The sequence below is a fragment of the Leptopilina boulardi genome, unplaced genomic scaffold (genome assembly GCF_019393585.1).
Source record: "Leptopilina boulardi isolate dan_hultmark-lab unplaced genomic scaffold, ZJU_Lbou_2.1 LbouV2_193, whole genome shotgun sequence".
NCBI lineage: Eukaryota > Metazoa > Arthropoda > Insecta > Hymenoptera > Figitidae > Leptopilina > Leptopilina boulardi.
This window is the reverse complement of record NW_026137744.1, coordinates 624,098-638,977: the sequence shown is the minus strand read 5'-3', so window position 1 is coordinate 638,977 and position 14,880 is coordinate 624,098. Positions and strand designations below refer to the sequence as shown.

Here is a 14,880-nt window from a genome sequence, read left to right as displayed (position 1 = left end):
TCATTTTGAGATGCAACAAAAATGAGACTAGGTTTTTTCTGTGAGGTTAGTATAACGGCGTCGCTGAGGAAGTCCCTTTGTAAAATTTATGATTTGACTTATAAAGAAAAGAAAGGACTAATGTATGGTGTAGGAATAGCAGATTAACGTGTAAGCACTTTAAATGATTTTTTTTCTTATCATTATTTTCAAATTTTCGATAATTTTTTTAAACGCGTTTTTCTCGCAACATAATTTTTGAAATTGCTGTGCAGAATAGCTCAACATGTTATTGACTGATTTAAAAAAAGAAAATTGCAAATTGTTCGTTATTAAATTTATTATTAAGTGAACTAAACGTTAGAAAGAAAAAAAAATTTTTTAATACCTAATTCTTTTTTAATCTCAAAGACGCAAAAAAATATGCCAAAAATCAAACATTAACTTAAAAGTAGTGTCAATTTTTCAATTTTCAATATTTTCACTTAAAAGTTAATTCAATTAATAATAAAATTTGTATAAATTGTGAATAACCTTCATTTTTTGCTTTTAGATCAAATTTGTGGACTCCACCTTGCACAGCAAACATAAACTCAGACGGTACAGCTCCAGGTTTAATGGCTGGTAACTATAGGAATGTTTTTAATAAAAATACTTAAATTCAGGGTTTCTACAAATTTATTAATGCAAATAGTTTTACATAATTTTTCTGGCTCTAACGAACATATATATATATATACATATATAGAAAAAACAAAGTTTACCAAAGTGACTAAAAATCAGCCAATTTTTTGGCTCAAAATAAGTTTCAGTCCCTTTTTTTTGGCTTAAAATCATGCAATAAAAGCAAAAATTTATTCGAAATTTAGTCTTACGTAAATGATTTCAGTTCAAAGTGAGTTAAAATCAGGACTTATTTTTTGCAGTGTAATTTTCATGATATATGTAAATAAACCCAAAAACATGAAATAACAATTCGATTAAATGAAAAATCAATTTAAATCAAATTCAACTAAATAAAAATCTCAACAAACAACAATATTCTCTAAAATGTAAATTTTTGTTTACATAAAAATTTAGTCAAATGCAAATTTACTTATTTAAATAAAAACTTTTCCAAAAAACAAATTCCGTAAAACAACAATTTAATTAAAATACAAATATTTTGTTGAATGAATATTGAATCAAACATAAATTCTGTTATGTATGTGCAAATTTGGTTAAAAATAATTGTTTTAAAAGATAATACCCTATCAAGTAACAATTTTGTTAATAAATGCCTAAATTTGATTCAGTTAAAATTTAATCGAATGCAAATTTGATTATATTACAAATGATATCCAAACAACATTTCGCGGTTAAATGAAAATTGTATCAAAAGCAAATTGATTGAAATGAAAATTTTATTAAATCGAAAATTACTCTGCACGGAGAAAAGAGTTTTAGTATATATAGTGTATCCTATACATAACACGTTTAGCATGCGTTTGTGTCGGTATTATTTTGACAAAAAATTTTTCGTAAAAATTTTTATATTGTACAACTGGTGATAATGTTAGTTTGCACATAAAATCCGAAATTTTAATTTAAAACAATTGTTTTTTTTTTAATTTTAACACCTAAAAAAAAGTAATCTTAAATTTAGAGGAAAATTCCTCTTTTAAAATCCTCTTAATATTTCCTCTTAAAATACGAATATTCCATTTCACTGTAGAATATTTTTATTCTTTGTTGTAATGGAACAATGACAAAGGGAGTAGTTTTGCATTTTCCTCTTCAATTACGATTTTCCTGTTTAAATTTAGTATATTTGAAAAAAAGAAAAATAAATACATGATATCGATTACATTTTTTTCCTGTTTGACATTTGCGCTTTTGTTTTTCGAAACTGTCAATTTTCGTATTTTGTCATAATAGTGTTGTGTTATAAATCGAGAGACCAAAATGGAAAAGAAACTCGAAGATTTACTAAATGATTTAAATCTGGGTGGATATATTGAATGGAGGTATAAATACAGAAAATATAACCTCTCGATGAATCTTCATTTCTTACTAATTTTCTTAAATATTTGCGTCGAACTTCTTTGATATTTGCAACTGGCTATAGCATTTTTTATTATTATTGTAATTAAATCTAATGTATTGATGCTCAGCAAAAAGCAAGAAATTTTTTTCAGAAATATTTAATTAAAAACCAATATTTCATTCTTTATTCCAGGAATCTATTATAATTTACCTTTTTTGAATGTAAATAATTACATCTTATTAAATATTTATTATATTATTCAAATTTAAAAAAATTATTGTTTCTCTTGACATTAATAACACTAGGAATTTTTTTTTGTTGAGGTTTTGATATCAACATTTAATTCAATGTTTCAAAACTGTACTTTATTATCAATACATAACCATTATTGTCTAATAATTTATTCAAAACCTATATGTATTACGGTTATTTTCAACTTGTCAAAATATTAGAATATTATTCTTCCTTTAAGAGGATTTTTTCGAGAGAAAAATCCTTCTAAATTAAGATTATTACTTTTGATACCAAAATTAAGAGGAAAATATGCATTACATTTAGAGTTATCCTCTAGAATGAAGATTACTTTTTTTAAAGTGAAGAATAAAATTACTTGTTATTTTTAGTTGTATACAAATATAACATTTTGAATTTTAATAGTTGTAAAAAAAAAACAAAATTAACACCGTTTATAAAATATAATAATTTATACAATGAAAAAGAAATTTATTTGATTCAAATAATCGATTACTTGACTATTATCGAATAATTATATCCTTATGAACCAAATAATTTTTGAGTCAATTAAATGTGGTATTTGTCTTAAATATAGAAATTATTGGTTATTCAAATACAGAAATTACACAGAAAATGAAAAGGTATTAAAATAAGTTGCAACGCTTCTTATTTTAATCCAATTTTGCTTATTTTAATACCAAAATGGACTAAAATAAGCAAAATTTGATTAAAATAAGAAGCGTTGCAACTTATTTTAATACCTTTTAATTTTCTGTTTATGGATTCAAATACAATTTATTTAATTCAAATAAAAATAATTTTGTTCAAGTAAATATTTATTTAATAATAGTCAAGTAACCGATTATTTGAATAAAAAATTTTTTTTCTGTGTACAAAAAATTCTCTGTCAAAATAATACTGATCCTTAAATTAAAACAGAAATCTCTTTTTCTATAGCAATGCAAGGATTGAATGTTAATTTCTTTCTTTAAAAAACTTTTTTTTAATGTCAGATAAACATAATTATGTAATGTTTATATATGGTAGAAATATGATATCACAATAATTATAGAATGTATGATATCCTGAAAATTCAACCAATTGAACTGTGCGCTCTAGAGAGACACAGAAAAATATAATTCTTGACGTCGCAAACTCTCTAGGAAGGATTATTGTGTAAGAGTGGGGGTTGCTACCCTGATACAGTGACGTCATCCACCTGTTACTCTATAAATCCACATACACACACACCGTACGGGAAAGTTGGTGTGGTGTGTTGGCCTCGTTGGTGAATCCTTGGAACCTGCACAGTGGCGCACAGATTCCGGGCAACTGTATATGCTTTGCGCGCGAGAACTAGGTGGGGGAAGAGAGCCATCTCATATATACCTGGAAATGGGGGTTGATCCCGTAGCCAGGGTGGGTCACGGCCAGGGAAACCAGGCCACTGATAGAAGTGCCAGCCACCCTGCTCCACTAGCCGTGACTCATAGTTCTGTACCATTCTCGCTTTCTCGAAAATACGTATATAATCCAACTTCAAAACCGCATTTAATTATTCTCTTTTTTCTTCACAAGTACCAGAGTAGAAACATTAAAATACTTTAAAAGTAAAATCGGAACTGTCCACGCAGTTTCTGGCAATTTTTACTCCAGAAATGGTAAAAATTACTTTAGAAATAGTGAATTTTACTATTTCTGGAGTAAAAATTGACAGAAATGCGCAGAAACTGTGGACAGTTCAGGTTTTACTTTTAAAGTAATAAAAGTTACTTTATTCCTTTTCCATTTTTCTCCGTGTAACAAACAAATGTTTTGTTGTCAAAATCAAACCGTTTTTTCAGTGATATAGTACACGGAAAAACTTTGTGCAAGAATCATTCCTAAATTTGTTCAGGAACTGAGGATATGAGAATAATTTAAGAAATCTTATTTATATTTTCTTTGAAAAATTCTAAGCAGTATTTCTATAAGAATTGTAGAGAAATTCAAAAATTCAAGACAACTTCCTAAACTCACTACAGAAAGTCTAGAACTTGTTTTAGAATAAATTTTTACGTTTGCGAGAAAAAAAATTTACTCTTGGAGGACTCGATCCCACGTCCTCGAGAGTATTATGCACTGGAAACATATTTGACGCAACCAATCCCTGCCTAGTGCTTGGTTACTGTACTGTGTCTTCTAAAACAGTTCAAGAAACTTTCAACACCCAGTGACTGAGATATTCCGATCGCGGCATTAACAAGAAGTCTTCCAATGTCATAATAAAAAAAAAGTATTTTCTTGAATAATTTTTGTGTTTTTCTGTAAATTTTGCAGAATTTTTCTCGCGTCCTCAGTTCCTGAACAAATTCAGTAATGATTCTTGAACAAAGTTTTTCCGTGTATACACTGAAAAAAATTTGCATCGCATTAATGACTATTAATCATAGCAACTTTAAATCTAGTCAGCGTAACCAAGCATCCTAGTCAATTCAGTTATGTAGCTTGGTTAATATTGTCAAAGTCGATTTAGTAGAATTGACACCTTGTTTCCTAGTTATATTAACTAAGATGTTTGGTTAATATGACATGTATCCATAGTCAATTTTGCTAAAGATTATTTAGTCAAAGTGATTCTAGCCAATGTAACTAAGATACCTGGTTATTCTGATAAGCTTCCCTAGTCATTCCGACTAATTGTCGAAATCAACTTTCAACCAGGCAAATTAGTCAATTCCTGGTATACGGGGGTTAGAAATTTTTTTCAGTGTAAGAATTGGTCATTGTCATGTGTCAGAGTATATGATATATGAATATTTTGAATTCTCCACAAAATTGTAGCTTAATTTTAAATATATGTAAGATTATTAAAGACATATCATTAATTTTCCGGAACAGAAAAATTCCGTAACATTTGTAAATAAAATTTTTATTGCATATATACAAAAGATATGTTACAAAATCTTTTGTAAGAATCGATTGAATATTACATATATATATATATATATATATATATATGTATATATATATATGTATTTACATTTTCATGATCGCACGGTTTTGTCAAGTGACAATATATTAGGCCTTCGACATTATATATTATTTTCTCTATATATTTACTGTCTATCTCCTTGTGCAATTAGTGGGTGTTTGCGAACTGTAAATATGTTTGGCGCAAAATGTGGTAAATGTACATGTAGTACAGATCGGAAACTCTAACGCGGAAAAGAACACAGTGAAACGATTGTGCAACAAAGGGCGGTAACGTGCGAGTGTCAAGAACGCGCGAGAGGCTCGCATGATGCACTTAGAGGAGGCTCGTTAGCAACATTATCGGTGACTAACAAGCGAATCGTCAAGGCTATACAGACATATATACATACATCTTTCTCTATCTCTCTCTTTTTTTTCCTCTTCTGGACATGTCACAGAGTCTTATCATGATGCACATAAATAAATTCACTCTCAATAAACATTTATAAACCGTCTCAATAATTTTATCAGAATTTCATCACAGAAGAACAAATTTTATGGCTCATTTTTTTTCTTCACTTTTTCAATGCTCTTTTTTTTCTTGAATATCACTGTACTTTAAAAAAAAGAACTGTGAAAAAAATTAATAATTTATCTAAAATTGTTAAATCTAATAACCGAATTATTAATATGGAACTAACAAATCTGCTTTGTTGCGTTAACAAATTCTAAAATGAAATTTTTCATAAGAGTAGTATAGTGCTTTGCATGAAAAATGAATTTCATACCCCCTCATATATATATATATATATATATATATATATATCTATTTCTGATTCATATATATAACGACTGCGCGCGTGCATAATCAATTCATATCGAGAAACGGTTAAGCCAATTAAAAAAAAAAAACTGATAATCATATAAAAAAAGAGAGGTCTATAGGGATGCAAGAAATTGATCGATAGTTGTATTCAAGGAGATGAACGCAAGGTGTGTCAAACAAAAAAATGTTAATGATGATTGGTGTACGAGCAACAAGTATTACAATATACATTATATTGACCAATCACGCATTGTATAAGATTTAAACCGCAATGAGAATTTTTTATTTGATAAATTTATAACATATATATATAGACTCATTGTCGACTGCTATATTTGCATTAATTTCTGAATAATCAATTCACTACACAATGCGATTATTATCGGTGCCTTGACTTTGTACAATTATGGAAAATATATATTCCCTTCCAAGATCTATATACATCTGATTCGACCCAATTAACTATAGAGATTTTAAATTTATCGTTTCACAATATGAAGACTTTGTAAATTTTTCAGTATTTCTTTATTATTTCGAGCATTTCAGTGTCATATTTCTCACACGTTTAATATATTTTACATTTAATTTTATAAAAAAAAAAAAAAAAATATTTTTTCTCTACTATATAGAAATTGACGGGAGTTCAGTGCTGCGCCAGTAGTTAATTTTCGCACGTCATATTTAAAAATTCACTATATCGATTAATATAATTTGATAATAATTTTATATAAAATGAATCGATATTTATAGTCAGACTTTTATCGTAAGTTCTTAAATTGCAATATCCCTTGAATCTTGATTAAATTGCGGCTATCCCCGTGTTTAATTTCTAAATTGACTTACATCCCCTTCCGAGAAGATTAACTCGGTTACGTGACCATGATACGACTGCAGGCTGCACTAACTAAATACCTCCAAAAGAAATTGGTAAGTCAGTGAAGGGCAAAATTCTCCATTAACTTTGGTCCCCCTTTGCAAAAATAAAAGAAAAAAAGCGTTAACTGCGTAATAGACGCAGCTTGCCAAAATGACGCCGAGGATTTAAATTGCCCGGAATACGATATCCAAGTAATAGGGTGAGAGGAAAAGGAAGAGGGAGGGGGGGGGGTGAAAGGGTGAAAAGAGAGGCAATAGGTTTGAACTTGAACTTGATACTGAACTTCCAGGGGCCAGTAGTGTGATGAAGTGTGTGTGTTATAAGAACGATAATATGTTAGACCCCAGACCAATGTTGACCCAGTGCACGTAATCCAAACTCACCTGCTTGTCCCTTGCCTAATTTTGCAGTTACTCGGATCCCCTTCATGAAAATACAGCTGCTTCCCCCTTCCTCATTGATTCTCGCGCTATGGTTTCTCCTCTTTTCGCTCGACCTTGTCCCACACTTTATGGTTTATGGGGTGACGTGTCAAGGTAACTGCCTATACATATATAAAAAAAAATTCTTCGATGGGGGTCGGAAAAATGTGTCGCGTGGTCTCATTTTCATTCTTGATCGCTCTATTGGTACTAAATAGAACTTTATTTCTTTAATATATGCGCATGACGTGGGTTACTATCACAGAAAATTAATAGGCATTAAAATAAGCTGCAACGCTTATTATTTTAATTCAATTTTGCTTATTTTAATCCATTTTGGTATTAAAATAAGCAAAATTGGATTAAAATAATAAGCGTTGCAGCTTATTTTAATGCCTTTTAATTTCCTGTGATATGGATCACACATGAGAAATGTTTCTTAAATTCAAAATAAACGCTTTAAATTGTAGCTACCGACAACTATTTTTATTAATTATTAACACAGAAAAAACTTGGACTCATTTTTGTTGCAACTCATTTTCTTTTGGGTATCGAAATGAGTATGGGACAAACTTCATGTTATTCAAAATGATATTGGCTGGAATTTCAGATTTCTAAGTTGGCATCATAAGCAGAGTAATTTTGTATTTCAATTATTGTTTCTAATATTTCAACAACACCAGAAAGATTATTTTGACCAGTACGAATATTTAGAAGTTTTAAAATAAAAATTATTTATTATTATTTACGTAGATAATAATTAATTTCATAAGTTTTTAAATTTACCGCTATTATTTAAGTTGGCAGTACCGTTCCTGTTGTCAAAACACATGTTTTCATTTTTCTAACCTAAAAACATATTTCCTTTATTATTTTATTACGCGATTACAAGCAATTTTTAATCAAATATATTAAGTCTAGCGTGTTATTTACTTCTTTGTAATTATTATATTTCATGTTTTTGTGCAAAATTATTCGTTATTTCACAATATTTTTCCATTTTTCTTTTTCTCAAAATGAAACTTGCCTGTTTCATTTTGATACTTTTACCTTAGAACTCGAAATGAAACAACCAGTTTCATTTTTGTTGCGAATCAAATTGAGTATAGAATCTATACTCAATTTGAATTCAGGTTTTTTCTGTGAAAAGAAGTAACCAAATTAAGAACATATTCACACGGAAAGAAATAGATGGTAAGAATTTATCATCTTAAAATGGTAAAAATTAGATGTTATCCGGTACCATCATTATGCTACTCGGTACTATCAAAGATGTTACAAAAAGTATGGCTATGTTACCCACTACAATCAAGATGTTACTTTGTACATACAGAAAAAACCTGAATTCAAATTGAGTATAGATTCTATACTCAATTTGATTCGCAACAAAAATGAAACTGGTTGTCTCATTTCGAGTTCTAAGGTAAAAGTATCAAAATGAAACAGGCAAGTTTCATTTTGAGAAAAAGAAAAATGGAAAAATATTGTGAAATAACGAATAATTTTGCACAAAAACATGAAATATAATAATTACAAAGAAGTAAATAACACGCTAGACTTAATATATTTGATTAAAAATTGCTTGTAATCGCGTAATAAAATAATAAAGGAAATATGTTTTTAGGTTAGAAAAATGAAAACATGTGTTTTGACAACAGGAACGGTACTGCCAACTTAAATAATAGCGGTAAATTTAAAAACTTATGAAATTAATTATTATCTACGTAAATAATAATAAATAATTTTTATTTAAAAACTTCTAAATATTCGTACTGGTCAAAATAATCTTTCTGGTGTTGTTGAAATATTAGAAACAATAATTGAAATACAAAATTACTCTGCTTATGATGCCAACTTAGAAATCTGAAATTCCAGCCAATATCATTTTGAATAACATGAAGTTTGTCCCATACTCATTTCGATACCCAAAAGAAAATGAGTTGCAACAAAAATGAATCCAAGTTTTTTCTGTGCAATCTGGATAGTAACTGATAGAATCTAGATAGCTATTCGTATATGTATAAGATATATGTAAGATCAAATATGGATTGAAACAACTATTAACCGAAGCTTCAAACAATTAATTGAAGTTACAGAAAATTGGAAAAATTATATTAACCCGATGCTACTAAGAATTGTGGTTACAAATATCTAAAACAACTAATAATTGAACTGCAAAGAAGAAGAAATTTTTTGACCATATTTGAGGTCCTGTAACATCAAGAGATAAATTTTATTCAATATAGTTGTTACAGCATCTGAAAGTATACTATTCTTACCCTTTAAAATGCATTTTGAAACTTTAAAAAATCTTTATTCAGTTCTGATTTATCGTCCTTTGAATTTTTGAAGCGTTTACGAATATTGAAACATTCAAACTAAAACTCAGAAAATTCAAATGACAATGACGTTAACTCAGAGCCGAATAAAGATTTTTCAAAGTTTCAAAATGTATTTTAAATGGTAATAATAGCACTTTCAGATGTTGTAACGACCTTTTTGAAAAAAAAGTTATCTCTTTATGTTAAATGCCCTCAAATATGATTAAAAATGCTTCGGAAAAGTATAGTCTGATTCTTGGTTCTGAAGTGGGCAACAATTTCGTTGGAACAACTAATAATTATGAAGCTTTCAATATATGGTACTACTGATAATTGAAATATATTATTATAATTAAAATTTTAAACTTATAAATAAAACAACATATAATCTGTAAATTTCTTTCGCACTAATATTAATAGCAACTACTAATTATAGAAGTAATTATAATAGTTGCATAATTTTCATACAAAGTTTAAGATATATTTAAACTTTGGAAATTAACTTTCTTCCATTAAACTTTCCTTTATACTGAATTTAACTTAATAGAGATTTAAATATATATATAATATGAGGCAAAATTTCTCAAGTGATTCTAACTGAAAAGAAAGGTTACTAACTGACACGAATAATTATTATTTAAAAATAAATATTTAATTGATAATAGTCAATTACTTAATTAACTCGAAAACAAACAAAATGAGCCTAAAGTAATTTATGAATGGCCTCTTAAGGGGTTAAAGTTTCCTTTTTAAACAAAAATTTTAATATTTTTTGATATTCAAGAAAAAAGATTATAAATTTTTGAATTTTATGAAAATTTTGTTGCATCATTCGAAAGAGCAGGAAGCAAAATTTTGAAGACATTAGGTTAAATTTTTGTTTATTTTTTTATATAATACTTATGATTTTTCAAAGAATCATTTTAACTTTTCTTTCGCTATATTGGATAACTTGAGAAATATTGACCCACATAATACCCAATAATATCTTTCGGGAAATAAAGTGTAAAGTTACGATACATATTATAATAAATTATGCTCACTTCAGTGAAAATAAAAGTTGCTCACATAATTATTGTAATTACCGCTTTTTCTATTAACATATAATAATAAGGGACGTTATTGGTGGTTGTAAGAGGTCTTCGAACGTGTGCGCATATATCTAAGACCCCACCTTCCTTTTTGACTCGTGGGAAAGGTTTTCTGTTGTAAAACAATATCAAGGTCCCTTTACATTGTACACCTCGCTAAGTTTCTCAGTTCTGTGCACTATTACTATAGTGATTTTTTCAGATCTCTATTATAAAGTTTCTCAAACTGTATCAACTTGCCAAGTTTTATTACTCATCAGGACGGAATTTTCAATAGTCGCTATTCTATCGAGTATGAGATTTATAACTATTTTTCTATATTTTTTATCGTCTACTCAAATCACACAATTCTACTAAAAAAAAAAAAAAAAATACTATAAAATCGTATAAATAAGAACCCATCTCTATTGTTTGACAATGAGATTTAAGTAGTAATTATTTTTAAGTTTATATAATTTTCTGAATCATAACATATGTATAGAAATGTATAAAAGTAAAAACAAGGATTAATTTTTCTTAAACATAACCACAAACTAAAAAATAGTTTTACTTACAATTAGTTAGCAGCGATTGCGGATTACTCTTTTTTGAATTTATTAAATTTACATGTCCGCCATTTGTAATATAATGGCGGACCATCTCTCACCTGAGTTGCAACAGTTTCTCCGCAAAAGCGCTAGTATCGCTAACTAAGAACGACAACAGAAAAGAAAAATCGTCATGATATTATTCGAATGTACTTTTAGCTATATAAAACAAAAATTATTTGCAGTTCAAGTAAATATAGTCAAGTAACCGATTATTATTTGAATCAAATAAATTTTTTTCCAGTGTAATTATATGTACGGGTGATTCTCTCAAAAAGAACAAATTATTTGTGCACAATTTTTGGACGAGGTTTTTGTTAAAAAATAATAACATTAATTTCAATTAATAAACATTCTCCTAGCCATACGATAAAATTCAACAAATTTTTATGGGATCACTAAAGAAAATTTCAAAAAAAAAATGGCAAACAACTGAATTATTGAATGAAAACTAGTGTTAAAACTCCATTCCGTAACATCAGTTTTTATTCAATATTTCAGTTATTTTACCTTTTTTCAAAAATTTTCTTTAGTGGTCCGATTGAAAATTGTTAAATCCTAACGTATGGCTGACAGAATTTTAAATAATTTCAATTAATTTTCATATTTTTTAACAAAATATCTTAAAAGCGTAATTTGTCCTTTTTGAGAGAATCACCCATACATATATATAGTGAAGACACTTATAGAAAATTCATTATCGCCTAAACAAAATTTTTGTTATGAAAAAAGAAGAGAAAAAATAAAATGAAAAATTTCAATGATGTAATTAGTGCACTCAAAAAAGGAGAGACTGATCATTAAAAATGTGAAGTATACTTTTTCTCGCATCTCGACATGGTAATAAAAATTATATTACAAATGAAAATTACGATTATAGTATTTCCTAGATGTCTGTTATTATTATTATTATTTCTATTATTATATATTATATATATATATTTTTTGATACTATGTGAATGTTTAGAACGATGACGTTTATATATTATATATACAGATAGATGGATAGATCGACATCGTTGTTCATGTTCAAGTTAGTGTTAGTATAGTGTTTCTGACGTTCATGTTGCTTGCCGCTATAGATTGTAGGAATGGTGAAGAGACCGGACATGATTACAGAGTCGCGTGAAGCTTCGCTGAACACCGCGAGGCCTTCGCCACGCATCAAGGCTTCTCCATTCTCTTGTATGTATATTTATATGTATATGTAAAAGAATCGCGCTCCTGATTGTCGTTGCCGTGTACTCCCACCGTATCGAAATTATGAGTGGAAAAAGTGAATTTTCCATGTTGAATATTCAAGAAAAAAAAGAGAAAAAAAAAACACATTCTATAGAATATTCTTATCAGTATTGCCATATCAGTATATATATATATATATATATATATATATATATATATATATATATATATATATATATATATATATACTCATTTAGAGAACAAAACTCTGGGCCTGAACTAATTAATCTATTTAATTAACTAATTAATCTACATTTTACAAAATTCTAATTGGTATTTTTTAAAAAGTAAAATTCATTTGTTAGAATTGAAAATATTTTCACACGGAAAAAATTAATTCAGTATATTTTACAAAACTGTGACGGAGTAGCGGATACAGCTCTTTACGAAACTGAGTTTTGTAAAATGTGATGGATATTTTCGGATAAACTACAGAACTTTCGTTGTTTATGCTGAATATTTCTGGAGTTTATCCTGAATATTTTGTGACATTTTACAACACTCAGTTTCGTAAAGAGCTGTATCCGCTACTCCGTGATAGTTCTGTAAAATCTACTGAATTCATTTTTTCCGTGCACGTTTGAAATATAATAACGTGTATAATATATAAGGTTAATAGTAACGTTTCACGTTATATGGATAAAAAAACTTCATCTGGAGCAGGGAAAGGTTATTCTCTAGAATAGAGAAAGATGAAACAATTAAAATTTTTACAATTCTAATGATACTTTTGACTGTTCCAGGTAAATCTTTTTATTCTTGTATACTTATTATCAAACCAATTTTAGAAATTATTGTTTACTATGCATTTAGTAAGAATAGAATTCCAACTTTAAATTCAATTTCAAACAATGTAAATTATTCTTTAAACACTCACCAATTTATTTTGAGCTCAATTTTGGTATGGAAATATGTTGAGAGAATACGCACCTGAAACAAAAAAAAAAAAAGGAAATACATTAATTTGATTCATTAAAGGAAACACAAGAGTAAAATAAAATTAATTAGACTTCCTTTTTTAGTATATTATACCTACATTTAATATTTATTGTACAATATATTCTCGAATTTAACAAGTTTAAAATTTTTTTTTTTAAAATCTGCTTTCTGCGATCATATATATATATATATATATATATATATATATATGCAATGAATAATATTCTCCGCTGATGGATCCGTAAATAAGGTCTTTGACTCTAAAAATCACAACTCGGCTCAAACGCCGGAAATTACGAATTTACAACTGCAGAATAAATACCAAAATGTGAATGACTTCAACCTTATATACATGAAAATAAAGAATTTAAAAAATTCCTCAACTTCGTTTCAAGAAACGCGAAATTTAATTGGATTTAATTTTTTAAGTACACTATTTATTTAGGAGGATGGTGACCGTAACATAACCTCAAAAAAATGGTTTTTAAAGCAAAGAAAAATTAAGCAGAATATAATTAATTTTATTTTTATTAAGTTGAATATATAACTATTATTAATTATATTTTAGTTTGACTTAAAGATATAGTCAAAAACCTTTTTTAATTTGAAGTTATGTTACGGTCACCATCTTCCTTAAGGCCAGGTCTAAGTGAGGCAGCGCCATCTACATTGATACTAAAATTTTGGAAAATTTTCAACAGCCTTTTCTTGAAAACAAGAAGGTAAAATGCTTTTTCCTTTATGGATAATTGATTATTGGCAAGATATATACCAGCTAAAACTTTTCTTGAGTTAAAATAATAAAAAAAATTTCATGTCAATAAATTAAATATGAGCACTTTTTTCACAAAAACTGTAACGGGTACTTTCTCAGAAATTACAATCAAAAATGCAATTTCCATTTGGAAAATTAATAAACGCTAAAAAATACACGACCTAAGATTTACCAATCACGAAAATAACAAAAAAAAAAGTTTTTTAACATAACATATTTTACTAATTATGACAGCCGTTTGGCAGGTTATATATGTCACCAGACGTTTCGCGATTTTGCCGAAAGGAGGAGATTGGCGCTGTTGCTAACCACCTGAAATACATAATCTACCAAAGGGCTGTCACAATCAGTAAAGCAGTATGAATATGTTAAATATTTAATAAAAATTTTTTTTTGTTATTTTCGTGATTGGTAAATCTTAGGTCGTGTAATTTTTAGCGTTTATTAATTTTCCAAATGGAAATTGCATTTTTGATTCTAATTTCTGAGAAAGTACTGTTACAGTTTTTGTGAAAAAAGTGCTCATATTTAATTTATTGACATGAAATTTTTTTTATTATTTTAACTCAAAAAAAGTTTTAACTGGTGTATATCTTGCCAATAATC

General features: G+C 27.9%; 1 protein-coding gene across 2 annotated transcripts in view; it reads right to left on the bottom strand.

The window, feature by feature from the left end:
* The window catches only part of LOC127278012 (ecdysone receptor), a 231,507-nt gene that overhangs the window by 68,248 nt on the left and 148,379 nt on the right, over window positions 1–14,880 (bottom strand). The window lies entirely within an intron of this gene.